General features: G+C 38.5%; 2 pseudogenes; both read left to right on the forward strand.

Moving 5' to 3' along the window:
- The first annotated feature begins 1,609 nt into the window (after positions 1-1,609).
- OR2T2EP (olfactory receptor family 2 subfamily T member 2E, pseudogene) lies at positions 1,610-2,584 on the forward strand (annotated as a pseudogene).
- A 9,094-nt stretch (positions 2,585-11,678) lies between these two features.
- On the forward strand, positions 11,679-12,637 carry LOC138917588 (olfactory receptor 2T11-like; annotated as a pseudogene).
- Positions 12,638-15,440: the final 2,803 nt, after the last annotated feature.

A 15,440-nucleotide genomic window follows, 5' to 3' on the forward strand; every position in this document is an offset into this window, starting at 1 on the left:
AACCAAAAATTCTAGGTATAGTTATGATTTTGGTGGCTGATACATTTTACAGAAATATACTTCTTCAGTAATTCTGTCACTGAAATCTGAAGGGATATGTTACAATATAATAATAATGGTAACAATAAACTCATGCCTCAACACCCCTGAAAATATCCAAATGATGCACGTTTACATTCATCAAGAATAAAATGTGGGCTGACCAGGTGGCACAGTTGTTAAGTGTGCACGTTCCACTTTGGTGGCCCCGGGTTCACTGGTTCAGTTCCCGGGTGCAGGCATGGCACCACTTGGCAAGCCATGCTGTGGCAGGAGTCCAACATATAAAGTGGAGCAAGATGGGCACAGATGTTAGCTCAGGGCCAGCCTTCCTCAGCAACAAAAAAGAGGAGAATTAGCGGCAGATGTTAGCTCAGGGCTAATCTTCCTCAAAAAATATAAAAAGAATAAAATGTATGAGAACTGTTTGCATTTAGTTTAAGGGAGTTTTGATACTTCTTATCTGTAAATTCAGGAATTTTTTCCCATTTGGAGTTGTCTTTACTCATAAATGTGAAGGATCAGTAATGTGGTGGAAAAAATGCTAAGGTATGAAAAAAAAACTGCATAGCAATGAATTCCTAGGATATTGTAACATTTTCATAAGTTCAGAATGCCACCCTATCACAGAAACTCTGTTAACCTTTTGGCTGAACAATTTAAGAGAAATTTAGGCCACACTGGGATAATAACAGCTAGTATTAAGACATAAAATTTTAGCCCACTCCATGATGTCAACTAGAAAGACTACCATGATGATAAACCCAAAGGCCTGCTTGTAGAATAAAATTTATGGTGGTCCTCATTCAATATTTATCACCCTGAATTATCCTGTGAGAACAAAGAAACCAAACTGGGTAAAGTAACCCATGCCTAAAACATGAACTTCTTTGGCAGCTCTTCTGACCATAGCTCAGAGGACCCTGACCCTCAAGTTAAGTTAGTAGTACTAGCTAGTAATCCTTGATATTCCAAACATTCACAAAGATATTTAATAACAGCAGCCAAAAAGATTAAATTTGTCTAGCTTTATTTGCTCCATGTCTATTTCCTATCCATTTATGAAATCACAAATGTATGTGTATGTACGACCTTAACATTGTAATTATCTTAATGACTGAGAACAATTTAAATCCAATCAAGCTATGAATATTGATTACAAGGCAATATAGAGAGGAAGGCACAGTTACCAACCTCAGGAAATACTCCGTCTAAAGTGGTAATATTATAGAAGGTGTATAGAAGATGCTTCAAAATAAAAATGGGACAAACTCTAAATGTGGTACTGCATGAGCTGTTACATTTACCTCTCACATTAATCCTAGAGGGATATAGACCTATGTTAACCTTTCATAGATGATGAAACTGAGTTTGTCTATAAATTAATCTGTCCAATGTCACATAGACCATTAATATTGAAACCAGGATTCAATATGATTCTGAAGTCTGTGTTCTTTTTTATCCCACGCTGCTTCTGACATACTATTCATGGTGGGTTCTCCCTAAGTAGCAGATTATTAATTAACCCATCAACATTTTGCCTCTGGGGCCCTAGGAGCTACCATGTGACATGGGCATGGAGGCCATTCTCCAGAACGCCACTGACTTCATCATCTTGGGTCTCATCACCCAACCCACGTTCCCTGAGCTTATCTTTGCAGTGGTCTTCTCCATCATTTTGGTGGCTGTAATGGCCAATGTGGTCAGGATGCTGCGCATCCACATGGACTCTCACCTCCACACGCCCGTGTACTTCTTGCTCAGCCAGCTGTCCATCATGGACACAGTCTACATCTGTATCACTGTCCCCAAGATGCTGCAAGACCTTCTGTCCAAAGAAAAGACTATCTCTTTTCTGGGTTGTGCTCTTCAGATATTCCTCTACCGGACCCTGATGGGAGGGGAATTTTTCCTGCTAGGCCTCATGGCCTATGACCGGTATGTGGCTGTATGTAACCCAGTCTGCTATACTCTCCTTATGAACCACAGAATTTTCTTGTTCATGGTGGTGAGCTCCTGGATTGGTGGCTCCTTGGATGGATTCATGCTGACCCCCTTCACCATGAGATTCCCCTACTGTGGGTCCAGAAAGATCAATCACTTTTTCTGTGAGATGCCAGCAGTGCTGAAGCTGTCATGTGTCGACACGTCACTCTATGAGACCCTGATGTATGCCTGCTGTGTAGTGATGCTACTCATCCCTATATCCACCATCTTTGTCTCATATACCCGTATCCTGCTCACTGTCCATTGGATGAAGTCTACGGAGGGCCAGCATAAAGCCTTTGCCACCTGTTCCTCCCATATTATGGTAGTGAGCACTTTCTATGGAGCAGCCTTCTACACCAATTTGCTGCCCCATTCCTACCACACACCAGAGAAAGACAAGGTTGTGTCCGCCTTCTACACCATCCTCACCCCCATGCTCAACCCACTCATCTATAGCTTGAGGAATAAAGATGTAGCCACAGCTGTAAGGAAAGTGCTGAGGAGATGCACTTCCTCCAAGAGATTCAGAGTGGGAGATGTGTCCAGGAAATACTAAAGGAGGCAGGGCCCAAACATCCCGGGTACTGCGGCCAATGTCACACCGTCATTCCAGAATATGCATTCTTGATTCTGAAAAATATCCAGTGTCACTTTAACAATCCTGAATTATCAACAGCCAAAATCATCCCATTGCAAGCATCATTTATGAACTATAGCAAAAGGTAGAAAGCATCTCAGAATTAGCCAACTTGCTTGTCTGGATTCACCAAAAAACATTTCCCAGGGAGCATTCTCTTCAAGTAACACTAAATCAGGCAGACCAAATATCTCTTTGAAGAGTTCTGAATCAATGTTTTTATATGTTACAGGTGTTCATGTGTCTTTTGTGTCTGTACTGCTGACCAACTTTTGAAGGGGAAGGAGGTGAAAGGCGTCAATAGGCACATGTGTGTGGGGATGGATTGTAATTAGTCTTTGGGTGGTGAACATGATGTAATCTACACAGGAATCAAAATATAATGATGTACACCTGAAATTTATGTAACCTTATAAACCAATGTTAGAGCAATAAAAATAAAGAAATTTCAAGTAGCAGTCACTATGTCCTTGATAATTTAATGTCAAACAGTCAGTACAAATTAAATATTTTCTAATGATAATAATGTAGCAGCTTTACTTAGGAACCTTTTATACAGACAATTCAGTTGTATTTTGGTTTCTATATTCTTAGTCACCTTTTATGAATGTTTGTGTTCTCTAACCACTATGGGTAATTATTATGGCTTTTTCCCCATAGTGTCTAATATGTGCCTGGAAATCAATAAACATTTATGGATCAATTAAAAATTGATTTCTATCACTAAGGTAGTAACATTGCTATAATCTTTCTAACATTTTATCCATGCCTTAATAATATGGCATAGATAAACATGGAATAAACAAATCAAGACGTTACATTAGCTAACACAGCTGTCTTGGTCAATGCTCCCATTCTCAGTCTCTCCAGCTGGCATACTGGTAGACAAATATTTCTTCTTTTAATTAGCTTTTGGTTAAGTGTGGTGTTTTGATAGATGCGGGTCTTCAATAGAACATTAACTAAACAAAGAGCACACTTACTGAGCTTCTTCTATCCATTTATCCAATTTTAACTTTCAAATGAATGTAAGATCATAAAATATGACAAATTAAAAAAATGTTTTGATTCAGCTGGTGTTTATTTTCTCTATCAATAGAAGGCTTACAAAATGTTGGACACATTTTTCGGTGGTTTCATAGTTGGCAAAGTGTAAGAAAAGATTACTCAGCCCTATGTTATTTTAGTTTCCACATAGAGGGAAAAATGTTTCCTCCATAGATGTTGATGTAAGTTAAACATATTCTCATCAATATCTTTTCACAAGATTAGTTTTGACTTGGAAGTTTCCAAATAAATTGATCTTATCCTGAAATCAACCAAACAGAAAAGAGATGGAAGAATGACTTGGATAGATAAATCTCTTCAAGTGGAGAAACCGACCGGGATTCATTTACAACATATCCTCAATGTTATTTTAACTCAGTACCATTTCCTTTTAATTCTCTTGAGACTCTGCTTTCTGTTTCCTGCCTTTGGTTATCATCTCTACTGGTCTTTCCCTCCAAAAAATCTTTCACATCATAATTCTCATTTCCCCTCTATTTGTGCCTTCTTTCTCATTTCCTCAGAGTCCTACCTGGACCTGGGTTGCTATATATTAATATCTAACAGGGCTTTTGTTCTTACATTTCCAAGATGAATCCTTTGCATACTTAACAAGAACATTTAACTTAATAAATAGTTCAAAATTATCTGAAAACAGCAGGTAAGGGAGGTGCATTTAGATGACTTCCTAGAAATTTCATAGGAATCAGTCACTAGATCGGGGCAGGGGAAGAGGGAACTTCTGTGATGCTAAGAGTCTGTACTCCATCTCAATGGTGGTTGCATGGATGTGTTCACTTTGTGATAACTTATTGGTCTTGTCACTTCTGATACTTGCATTTTTCTGTTGTATGCTATTCTTTAATATAAGTAAACTTTTTTTTTAAGTTACATCATATATATTGTGGATGTCCTCTCTCCTCACTCACAAGACCAATCCTATCTTATGAGGGATAAGCAAGGATTTTTCTCCAGTCATTGTACCAAATTATTATGTAAGATAATTTATGGTCCCAAGATTTTCCTCTTTATTAAAAATATATTAACTTGAGAATGAAAGTTGTGATAATTTAAAATTTTTCAAAAATGCCAATTGTATACACACAAGATGTCAGGTACTGTTCCAGATTATGGAGAAAAGATGAAGCGAAAACAGTCCCCATTGTTCAAAACATATTCAACTACATTATGTGATTTTCGTTCTGATCATCACAAAGTCCTACCAAGTTTTTAGAGAAGGAATCAACCTCATGGGAGATGAAGAAGCTGATGTTCAGAGCAAGTTATAACCTCTCCCAAGCTATAGGGGGATGGGGGACTCAGAACCATATCTTTTGACTTCTGGCATTGTGTTTTTTGTGCCAAACCTTCCTATTAATTAAGAGAGAAGAGCATGGCACAATGTGCTGCGTCTTAGTCATGATAGTGACCTGGGGGAAAAATTCATCGTGGGAGTAACACATTGATAAATCCCTGTTCATTTTCTGCTATATGCCAGCTAGTCTGGTCTACCAAGAACCCTATTATCCTTGTTGAAGGGCACTCAGACTCCTGTGGGGTTTTGCTATAGGTGAGGGATATGGACATAAAATTAACTGAACCCTTGCTTATACATATTTATTTTATTTATACAATAAATTTTAACAAGTATATTTACATAATATAAAAATGTAGTAGTTGATAATATAAAGTCTACTTAGTTTATTAAATGCTTCATTGAATTCCCAGTAAGGTTTCAGACATGAAGGAGTGATGGAGAAAATGAAAATATTGAGAGGATTATTTGCCGTGGAGTAGAGAATTCAGACTCTGTCACTTAGAAGGTACATCCCTGACAAGTTAGACTCACTTTGCACAAAGTGAAGTCCTGGTAAGTGAAATCTGATAACAATGTGAATGCGAAATGCTTGAAATATCAGATCCTGACTCTGTACACAAGTGATTTACATGAGGCAGAAGAACTGTAATGATGATTAATTTCGTGGCATTGAGAGATTATTTAACTAAAACAACAGGGGTATTAATAAAGATACAATTAGCTAAAACCAGAAGCATTTTTGAATTTTTTTTCAGATGACACTGTGTTGGGAATAGATCTTATTAAACCTGCACACCTACCATGGTCTGTCACACATTAACAACATCCCAGTGAGTACTCTTCCTTCAAAACCCCAGAGATTCAAGGTTCAAGAGAAAAGTTAAGGTTTCAGGTTCTGCTACATTACTTTGGTTTACACAACTAACTGCAAATATGAAAGTGATACATATCTGCAGCATCAACTCTGACCAACCCGTATTGCTTTACTTCATTTTCTTTAATTAGATTTTTAAGCTTAGTCAATTATATTATATTTTGCTTATCATGTAAGCAAGGCCAGGGATCTGGACTTTGTTCCCTGATGCATCCTAAGCACCAAGAAATTTTCCTGATATAGAAATATGTTTTTAAAAATTATTCGTTAAATGAGTGAATGAATGCCATTTCATTTTGGAAAACTTAGCACTCGAATATACAAATGTTAATGGTTATATAATTCTGTTTTTTTCTCTCTTTTTCTGAGAAACTCAGGTTTTAAGAGTTGCAGTGGAAACTGAAAGTCAAAGAAATTAGATGACTTTTACAAACTCACACAGAATTACATGTCAAGGGTGAAGCTAGAATCAAAAGAACCATACTTAAGTTCTTTCCAGCTTCATCAATTCTAATGTTATTTCTACTTAAGTAATTTAAAATTCTGGCACCTGCAAAGAAGCGTCATTGGCTTTTTCTAGATTCGCCATAGACACCTGTTTGCTTTTGAGCAAACAGAAGGTAGGAGGCATAGGTAGGTATTTGCTCACCTGTGGGGACAAAGAGATGCTTTCTTCCATACTGACTGAAAACTTAGGTGTCAGAGTGAGTCTTAGAACTTCTTACATCAGTTGACATTAGCAAAATTATTTTTTCCTGAATTTCCATAGTGTTTAAATGCAATAAGCAGTCACTTTAATGAGTGGCCAACAGCCTTAGGGAGATGAAATCAGGAGACATGTCTGAACACAGTTAAATCTGCGTTTCTCGACCTCAGCTTCTGCAGAGCTGGTGAAGCTGCACTAGAGACATCTGCTTCCTCACCTCCCTGGATAAGGTGTGGGAACTTCTATGAGAGAGAGTAGTACAGCTTTGACCCAAGTCAGTCTGCCTGCAAATAAGAGTCATTTCAAATTTGAAAGATCATGAAACGTCTTTATCTTTGAGTGTTTTTCTGTACAAAATCACAACATCTTTTGTGTCTGTATTCAGTAGTCTCAGTCTCAAGAAAGAGAACTGAGCCAATGCCAATTTTTAAAATGACAAGGAAAGCTTTTAGAATCTTAGAATATAACCTAAAAATTATAAATTATAATAATTTTTCCTGTAATGTCTTCTTTATATATTGGGTAAGTAGTCTTGAAAGGATTAAATTAACTAAAACAAAGTTATATATACTGGCCATTTTTTCAAATTCAGAAATTAATAACTTTTTCTCATTTTGGAGCCTGTTCTCTTTCCACTATTACTGAAAGTGGAGAGATGTTTATTGTGAATAAGGGGAGATCCTAAATACTATACTCAAAATTTTTGTAACAGTACTTTAGGTATCAGATATTATTATGAGGGCCTTGCACGGAATCCTCAATTAACACTCTGAAGTCAGGGGCTGCTCTGATGTCCATTTGCTCATAAGGGACTTGATGAGTGACTTGCTCAGTGTCCTATGGGTAGTAAGTGACAATCCCTGGAATTTCACCCAGGCTGTTGAGGCCCAGATTCTATGTAAGGATCACATTAAACTGCCAGAGGAGCAAGGGTAAAGTGACACCTTAGAACTTGGGGTGACTTTAGAGGTCTTGGAAACTTACACTAGCAAATTAGAGTTGTTTACACCAATGTGTGTGTCTCAACCATTTCTGGGCATTTTTTGTATGTATTCCTCCTCTCTTTGCTAAAAAAAATATTTTACTTTTCTGGTATATTAGGTTTTAAAAATTCATATTTTCCATCATTTATTCTTGAGTAAACTCTGCCAGTTCCCCTGACACACATTACAGAGGATTTCCTTCAAACCAGGATCCCCGAAAGGGAATGGGTCTGCTTATATACAGGTGGTGGTGCTGGTGAAGGACTGGGAGCAGGCCTGTTGGAGGAGGCATTATTACGTCTGCTTGGAGATAAGAAGTCGCCGTTGGCACTGGATGATCAGCAGTGAGGTTTGTGTTTGGAGGATCCTTCTTGGAGTACATTTGGTGATGATTTTTTAATTTTTTGCGGACCTCAATATGAAGCCAGGCATCTGCAGTCAACACATGTTCACTGGAAGTTGCCAAGGAGTTAGAGACCATTTGGGGTTTCTGGAAATAATTAACTTTATGTTTTTACTTTATAAATCTGTTGACATATTTTGATCAGAAATTCCAATGTTTCTTGAATTTGATTGTGACCTCACAGCCGGTATTCATTTCACTCATATTAGCTCACTGTAAGCTTATCTGATGCTTAAAAGGATATTGTGCATTTAGGGATCAATTGTGTGTAGTAGTAGAGAGCATGGGAAGCAAAGTCTGAGTCTTTGAGCCTGAACCTAGCTCTACCACTTGCCCTCTCTGTTCCTCAGTTTCTCCAAATTTGAGATAGTGATAATTTCAGTAATTGACCCAATAGAAGTGCAGTGAAAAGAGCCAACATCAAAACCCTGCATCATGTGGAATAATGCATGGCACACAGCAAGAACTGCATGGATGCTGACTAATTTCTTATTAGCAACTTGTCTCAATTATGTTTACATTTAAAAGCTGATAAAAATATTCATTTGCCTATTGGTTTTCTGTGGCTACTGTATCAACCTACCACAAACTCACTGGCTTAAAATGACACAAATGTTTTATCTTACAGTTTTGGAAGTCACAAATCCAGATAAGTCATGTTAGGCTGAAATAAAGGTATCAGGAGGGCTACACTCCTTTCTGAAGACCTGAGGGGATAATCTGTTTTCTACCCTATTTCGATTTCTAGATCCCACTCACGTTACTTGCTTCATGATCCCCTTCATCTTCAAAGCCAGCATCTGAATAATTGACCTTTGTTTTTAATGTCACATCTCCTCCTCTGATTCCTGCCTCCCTCTTACAAGGGTCTTAATGATTACATTGGCGCCAAAGCACATTTTAGGATGCTCTCCTTATTTCACCATCCTTAACTTAATCGCATCTACGGAGTCCCTTCATCAAGTAAGGGACCATATTTACAGGTTCTGAGGATTAGGACATGGGGATCTTTGCAGGTGGTGGAGGGGCATTATTCTGCCTACTGCAGTTGGCTTAATTAACACTAAAGTAAATCTATTACCACTTTACTGAATTTAGTACAATATCAAATTAATAGTGGCATGTTTGAAGACATAATTTTTCTCATAATAGAAACCAAATGGAAACTTGTGGCTGAGAAAAACCATGTGTAAAGATTTTCTGTCCGTTCATCTATTTAACATAGGGTAAGTTCACACTATATTGTTGGCATCCACAATGCAATCTCCAGATAGATCATAACATCTGAAGCTATAGTGATCTTCTACACAGCAATTTGGGCCTAACGAATGAGCAGCTGTTGCAGTAAGCACAGATTCAGAAGAGAGTAAAAGTGGTGAGACCCTTGTTTACTGTAAATTGTGCTGACATCTGACTCTGAAATAGTGTGTTGATTTTAAGTCACAGAGTGATTGTCTCAGATTTGTGTATGTGAAACCTCAATGAGTTAATGTGGAATTTGTATTGCTGTTTGATCTTAGAGACTCGTGATTTATTTCTGTTTCCTAGAACTGTTTCTTATTAGAAAATATGAATAGATCTTATTTTATGAAAATTTTACTTTGGATTGAAGAATAACACAAGGACCTGGTCTTTAAAAAAGTATTTCCCTTTAGCACATTTAGAGAACACACCCAGAGTATTTTAAAGGAATTTTTCTATCAGTATACCATGTTTAAATGCAGAAAAAATAAACAGTTTATTTTTCTTTACCTATATGTATTTAATTATTCATTTAAGTATTTGACAATATTTACCATGTATCACACATTCTTTCATATTCTGGGAGCACACAGTATTAAAATAGGCAAACATCCTTGCTTGTATGGAGCTTTCTTTGTAGGTGCAGGAGACAAGAAAAAATGAAATGAATATATCGCATGTCAGATGGTATTAAGAAATATGAAAAAAAAAGTCATCAAGTCTTACCAGAATAGGCCCCTCTGAAAGGAGGGTTTTGAACAAAGCCCTGAAAGACATGAAGGACAACCACACAGATTTGGGGAGGAGACCCAGGCCTGGGTACAGCAGAGGCAAATGCCATGGGCTGGGGACTCCCTCGGAGTTGGGACAAGGATCGGCAAGAAGGCCGGGGAGCTGCAGCACCAGGGTAAACACACTGGGGGAGGCAGGAGACAATTTCAGAGTGGAAAAGGGTCACAACATGATGGGCCTGGAGTGGGCGATGAGGTGCCATAGTAGAGAGTGATCTGTTCTGATGTGGGTTTCTCAAGATCACTTTGCTCTGCTGAGATCAGACTAAAAGCATACAAGGGAGAGAACAGGGAGACAGTGGGAAAGCTACTGGAATAACTCAGGTGAAATATGACAGCTAGAGCACTTCATTCGTGAGGCCCCAACAAATGTCCTAATCCTTTTGATATTGTGATGTATAATTAGAAATACATATTTGGTCTTTGTCCCCCTTTCTGGCACAGACCTCCTAAAACCCTTGGAATTATCTAAATTAAAAGAGCCATAAAGATGTCTTTTGTTATTCATAAAAAGCTCTTTCTAACCACACTTGAGTTTATGTTAATTAGGTGACTTTTGGAAAGCACTTAAGGATAGGGGCTGGTTGCTCATGAGGACCACCCATCTGATTAGATGTTTGGAACTTTTACTCCCACCTCTACCCCCAATCCCCAGCATCCCTCACCCTTGACCTCAAGGAGGGGAGAGAAACTAGAAGTTCAATTAGCAACCAATGACAAATGAATTAATTAATCATAGTATTTAATGAAGGCTAAACTAAGGTTTGGAGAACTTCCGAACTGGTGAACAATTGGAGGTGCACAGTGTGACATTTCCAGAGAGGTCAAGGAAGTCCCATGCTCCTTCCCACATACCTTGCCCTGTGCATCTTCCAACTGGTTGTTCGTGGGTTTTATTCTTTTATAATAAACTATTAATCTAGTAATTGGGATGTTTTATTGAGTTTTGTGAGTAGCTCTACAAAATTGAAACCAAAACTGGGGGCATGGCAACCTCTGATTTGTAACCAATAGGTCAGAAGCACAGGTAACAACTTGGAATTACCATTAGCATCTCAAGGGTGGGGGTAGTCTTCTGGAACTGAGCCCTCAATCTGTGAGTTTTGACACTATTTGCACGTACACAGTGAGACATAATTAAATTGTTGGATGCTGAGCAGTAGTCTGGAGAGTTGTAGAATTGTTTAGTATAGGAGAGAAATCCTCACACATTTGATAACAAGAAATGTCAGAAGTGAAGTATTGAGAAAAGAGCAGATGCACAAGGGGTGTGTTTTTTTTTTTCTTTCCGTTACTTGGCCCTACTATGAACTACACAGTGTTCTGGAAGCCAGAAATACAGAATGAATAGGACAGATATGTATTCCAGGTATCACAAACACCAAGTTTCTTATGCAATTAGCATAACCCATATATTGCAGTGCAAACGGAAAAAAATATAGAAAGTTCTCTTCATCAATGAGGAGAAATAGGGACACAGTTAGTGACTCATGATGTGTTCTCCCTGTTTTCCTCTAGCATTCTGCCTTGGAAAATTTCATCCTTACCAGTACCCTCTGGTTGTGAGTTTCCCTCATAAAGAAAGTGTTTTCTCTCCATTTCCTTCCTAGTCTTTGTGCCTTCCTGCTCCCCTGGAGCTGCCATAGGCAATGTCAATGAAGAACGGTACTGCATCCTCTGACTTTATCCTCCTGGGGCTTCTGGTGAACAGTGAAGCTACAGGGATTATCTTTGCTGTTATTTTTGCTATTTTCATGGTGGCTGTAACTGCAAATTTGGTCATGATAGTCTTGATTCAGGTGGACACCCGCCTCCACACTCCCATGTACTTTCTGCTCAGCCAGCTGTCCATCATGGACACCCTTTTCATTTGTACCACTTTCCCAAAGCTGCTGGCTGACATGGTTTCTAAAGAGAAGACCATTTCCTTTGTGGCCTGTGGCATCCAGATCTTCCTCTACTTGACCATGATTGGCTCAGAGTTCTTCCTCTTGGACCTCATGGCCTATGACTGCTACATGGCTGTCTGTAACCCTCTTAGGTACCCAGTCCTGATGAACCACAGGGTTTGTCTTCTCCTGGCTTCTGGTGCCTGGTTTGGTGGGTCACTGGATGGCTTCCTGCTCACCCCTATTACAATGAATGTCCCCTACTGTGGCTCCTGCAGTATCAACCACTTCTTCTGTGAGATCCCTGCAGTTCTCAGACTGGCCTGTGCTGACACATCCTTGTATGAAACCCTGATGTACATCTACTGTGTACTCGTGTTGCTCATCCCCATCTCTATTATCTCAACTTCCTACTCTCTCATCTTGTTAATGGTCCACCAATGCACTCTCCCGCAGGTCGAAAAAAGGTCTTTACCACTTGTTCTTCCCACTTGACTGTAGTCAGCATTTTCTATGGGGCTGCCTTCTACACTTACGTGCTGCCCCAGTCATTCCACACCCCTGAACAGGACAAGGTGGTGTCAGCCTTCTATGCCGTCTTCACACCCATGCTCAATCCTCTCATCTACAGCCTCAGAAACAAGGACGTCATGGGGGCATTTAAAAAATTATTTTCATGATGCTCATCTGCTCAGAAAGTATCCACAAGTGATGCCTAGGGATTCAACACTGTGAAAATAGTCTTCCTGAGAACAGCTCTGGGTGTCATGTTCACAAGACTGTATTCAGTCAGCTATCAAAGATACTTGCAATTGCCAATAAAGAGGATTTCTCCTGTCTGGAAACTTGTTCCTTAGGGGAGAGAACAAAAGAAGTTCCATTGTTTATGCAGACAATTTTGGCCAATCTTCAAAAATAATTTCTTATCAAATTAGTTAATAATTCATCTTGTCTTAGCTCTTGTTTCTAGGAAAAAAAGGGAACAGATAATAGAGCTCACAGCAACCCTTTATTTTGAACCAGGTTGACTTCAAATCTCAATCATGGATAAACAAACCAAAAAATCCTCCAAAGCTAACACCTCTTGGTGCCAAAATTTCTGTGAACATTTTTGTATCAAAAAGAAAAACAATAGCAATTCACAAGCGGCAAAGAAGGCAATCACACAATTTTGATCATGTATTTTCTTGTATTTGCCTCAGTGGACTCAGCTCTATCATCATCTTCACAGTCCTTGAGCTTAAAATGGGGACATCAAATACTAGGCCACAATAAATACTCAATGAATTTAATTAAACTGACTATGAATTATGACTTCCCAAACATTACACACCTAATCGAAGGGAATAGACTCTAGCATTTCACATCAAAGGGCACTATTTTCCCTCTTTCTGTGAGAGTGTAATACCAGCATACAAGGCTACATGAAGTTTGTGGTCAGGAAGTTTCCATTTCTTAGCTCTGTGTAATTCAACAACAGTACTTTGATAAATTATTGGTTTTGTTCTGAATAAGATGGACAGCTCTTGAAGAATTTTTTGTAGAGATGTGACTTGATGAGATGTACATTATTTTTTTAGGGTACTAATTCTTTCCTTTTTTTTTTTTTTTTTTGTGAGGGAGATTATCCCTGAGCTAACATTGTCACCAATCTTCCTCTTTTTTTTCTCCCCAAAGCCCCAGTCCATAGTTGTACATCTTAGTTGTAAGTCTTTTTAGTTGTTCTATGTGGGATGCCACCACAGCATGGCTTGATGAGTGGTGTATAGGTCCTTACCAGGATCAGACTGACGAACCCCAACTACTGCAGTAGAGTGTGCCAACTTCACCACTCAGCCATGGGGCCGGCCCTGAGATGTACATTTTTAAAGTGATTGATATGTCTATAACATGGAGAATGGAGCAGGGATCTTGGTTGGAAGCAGGAAGACAATTTAGTAGGTTTCAAAGATGAGGGACAAAGATGCATTTAGTAGGAGGGTGACAAAACAGACTTTAACTCAGGAAAGGATGTCCGTAAGGAGAGAATGTGGAATGAAGGATAACTCAGTGATTTGGGCTCCAGTGAATGAAACATTGAATTTCCATTTACTGAGATTTTGAAAACCTCTAGAGTGGCAGGTTTTAGTAGGAGAAATCAAGAATCCAGTTGTTGTAGAAACAATTTTGAAATGCCTCTTAGATATGTCAAGTCAGTTGAAATTCAGAATAGAATTCTGGCCTGAAGGCTTAAATTTGGTAGTCTCCAGAAAGGAATGGGTATTTAAAAACATGGGATTAGTTGAGATCACTTAAATAAGAGAAAAGGTTTGACACTGAGACCTGAGGCAGCTGTGTTCAGTTGGGAAGCAAGTGAGAAAAGAGAGAGGGTCTGATGGAATAAGCAGAAGTAATATCTCAGACACAAGTCAAGAAAGATGAAGAGTATCATCAACTGCAACAGGTGCACGTTCCAGTTGAATTACACACCCAAGAGTTGCCCATTGTATTTGGCAATGTGGAGATCATCTGTGACCTACTAAGTTCAATTAATAATAATAATTAATAATAAGAGCAATTTCAGTGGAGTCATGCTCAGAGAGGAAAAAGGGTAGTATATCAAAGGATAGAAAATGGACAAGATGAGGAAAGTAAAAACATAGTTTTATCTTTTTTTGGGGGGGTAAATGATACCAGAGAAATGGAGCAATAGCTAGAAAGACATACTGATGTCAATTGATATCGATACATTTTTTGTTGTTGTGAGATATTACAAATGTTTATGTGTTCAAGGAAATTATTCAATACTAAGATTGCTTTGATGATGAAGAAACAGAGAACATAGAAACCAGTGTAGAATAGGAGAGCTGGAGCATTTCTGTGAGCATCAGCAAGTTCATTGACTGCTGTGGGAGATGGAATAGAGCATATGTGACACAAGTAAGTTCTCTTCTGATGGAGTCTGTTTTCTCAGTGCAATTAGAATCAAGCAGAGTTTCTGTTTGTGAAGAGCAAGGAGGACTTGTTAAAGATTTGAGAGGAGAAGAGAGTTGTCTTGGAGAGCAGGCCAGTAAATGAACAAGGTAGAGATACTAGGATTGCATGGTATCCTTAGGACCGCTACTTGGGACTAATTTATTAATTTAGCATGAACACGTTTGTCTGATAGTCTGATAAGTGTACTCAGCATGGGACCCAGCAAATAATAAGCTCTCAATGTGTTAGTTACAATTAATTATGACAACAATAACTGCTATCACTGCTTCTACTAACTTAGTCTTCCTTATGTGAGGAAAATGTCATAATCATTTATAGTTTCGAATATATGTAATTTGCAGCAAATAATAGATGTTCGCCATTGTTTGTTTCAATTAATTGGTTTCTTTCTGCAATTTAAGGTTGTATAATTTGTGTTCTTGTCAGTGTAGAACTTCTTGTATAGCATGATGTGTTTGGCCTCACAGGGTAACATCCTGCCCCTTCAACATACTAATTATTTCAGTTAAGAGCTAAGACACACCTATGTCTAACACATTTAGTCTT

This window comes from Equus caballus, chromosome 14 (assembly GCF_041296265.1).
Source record: "Equus caballus isolate H_3958 breed thoroughbred chromosome 14, TB-T2T, whole genome shotgun sequence".
NCBI lineage: Eukaryota > Metazoa > Chordata > Mammalia > Perissodactyla > Equidae > Equus > Equus caballus.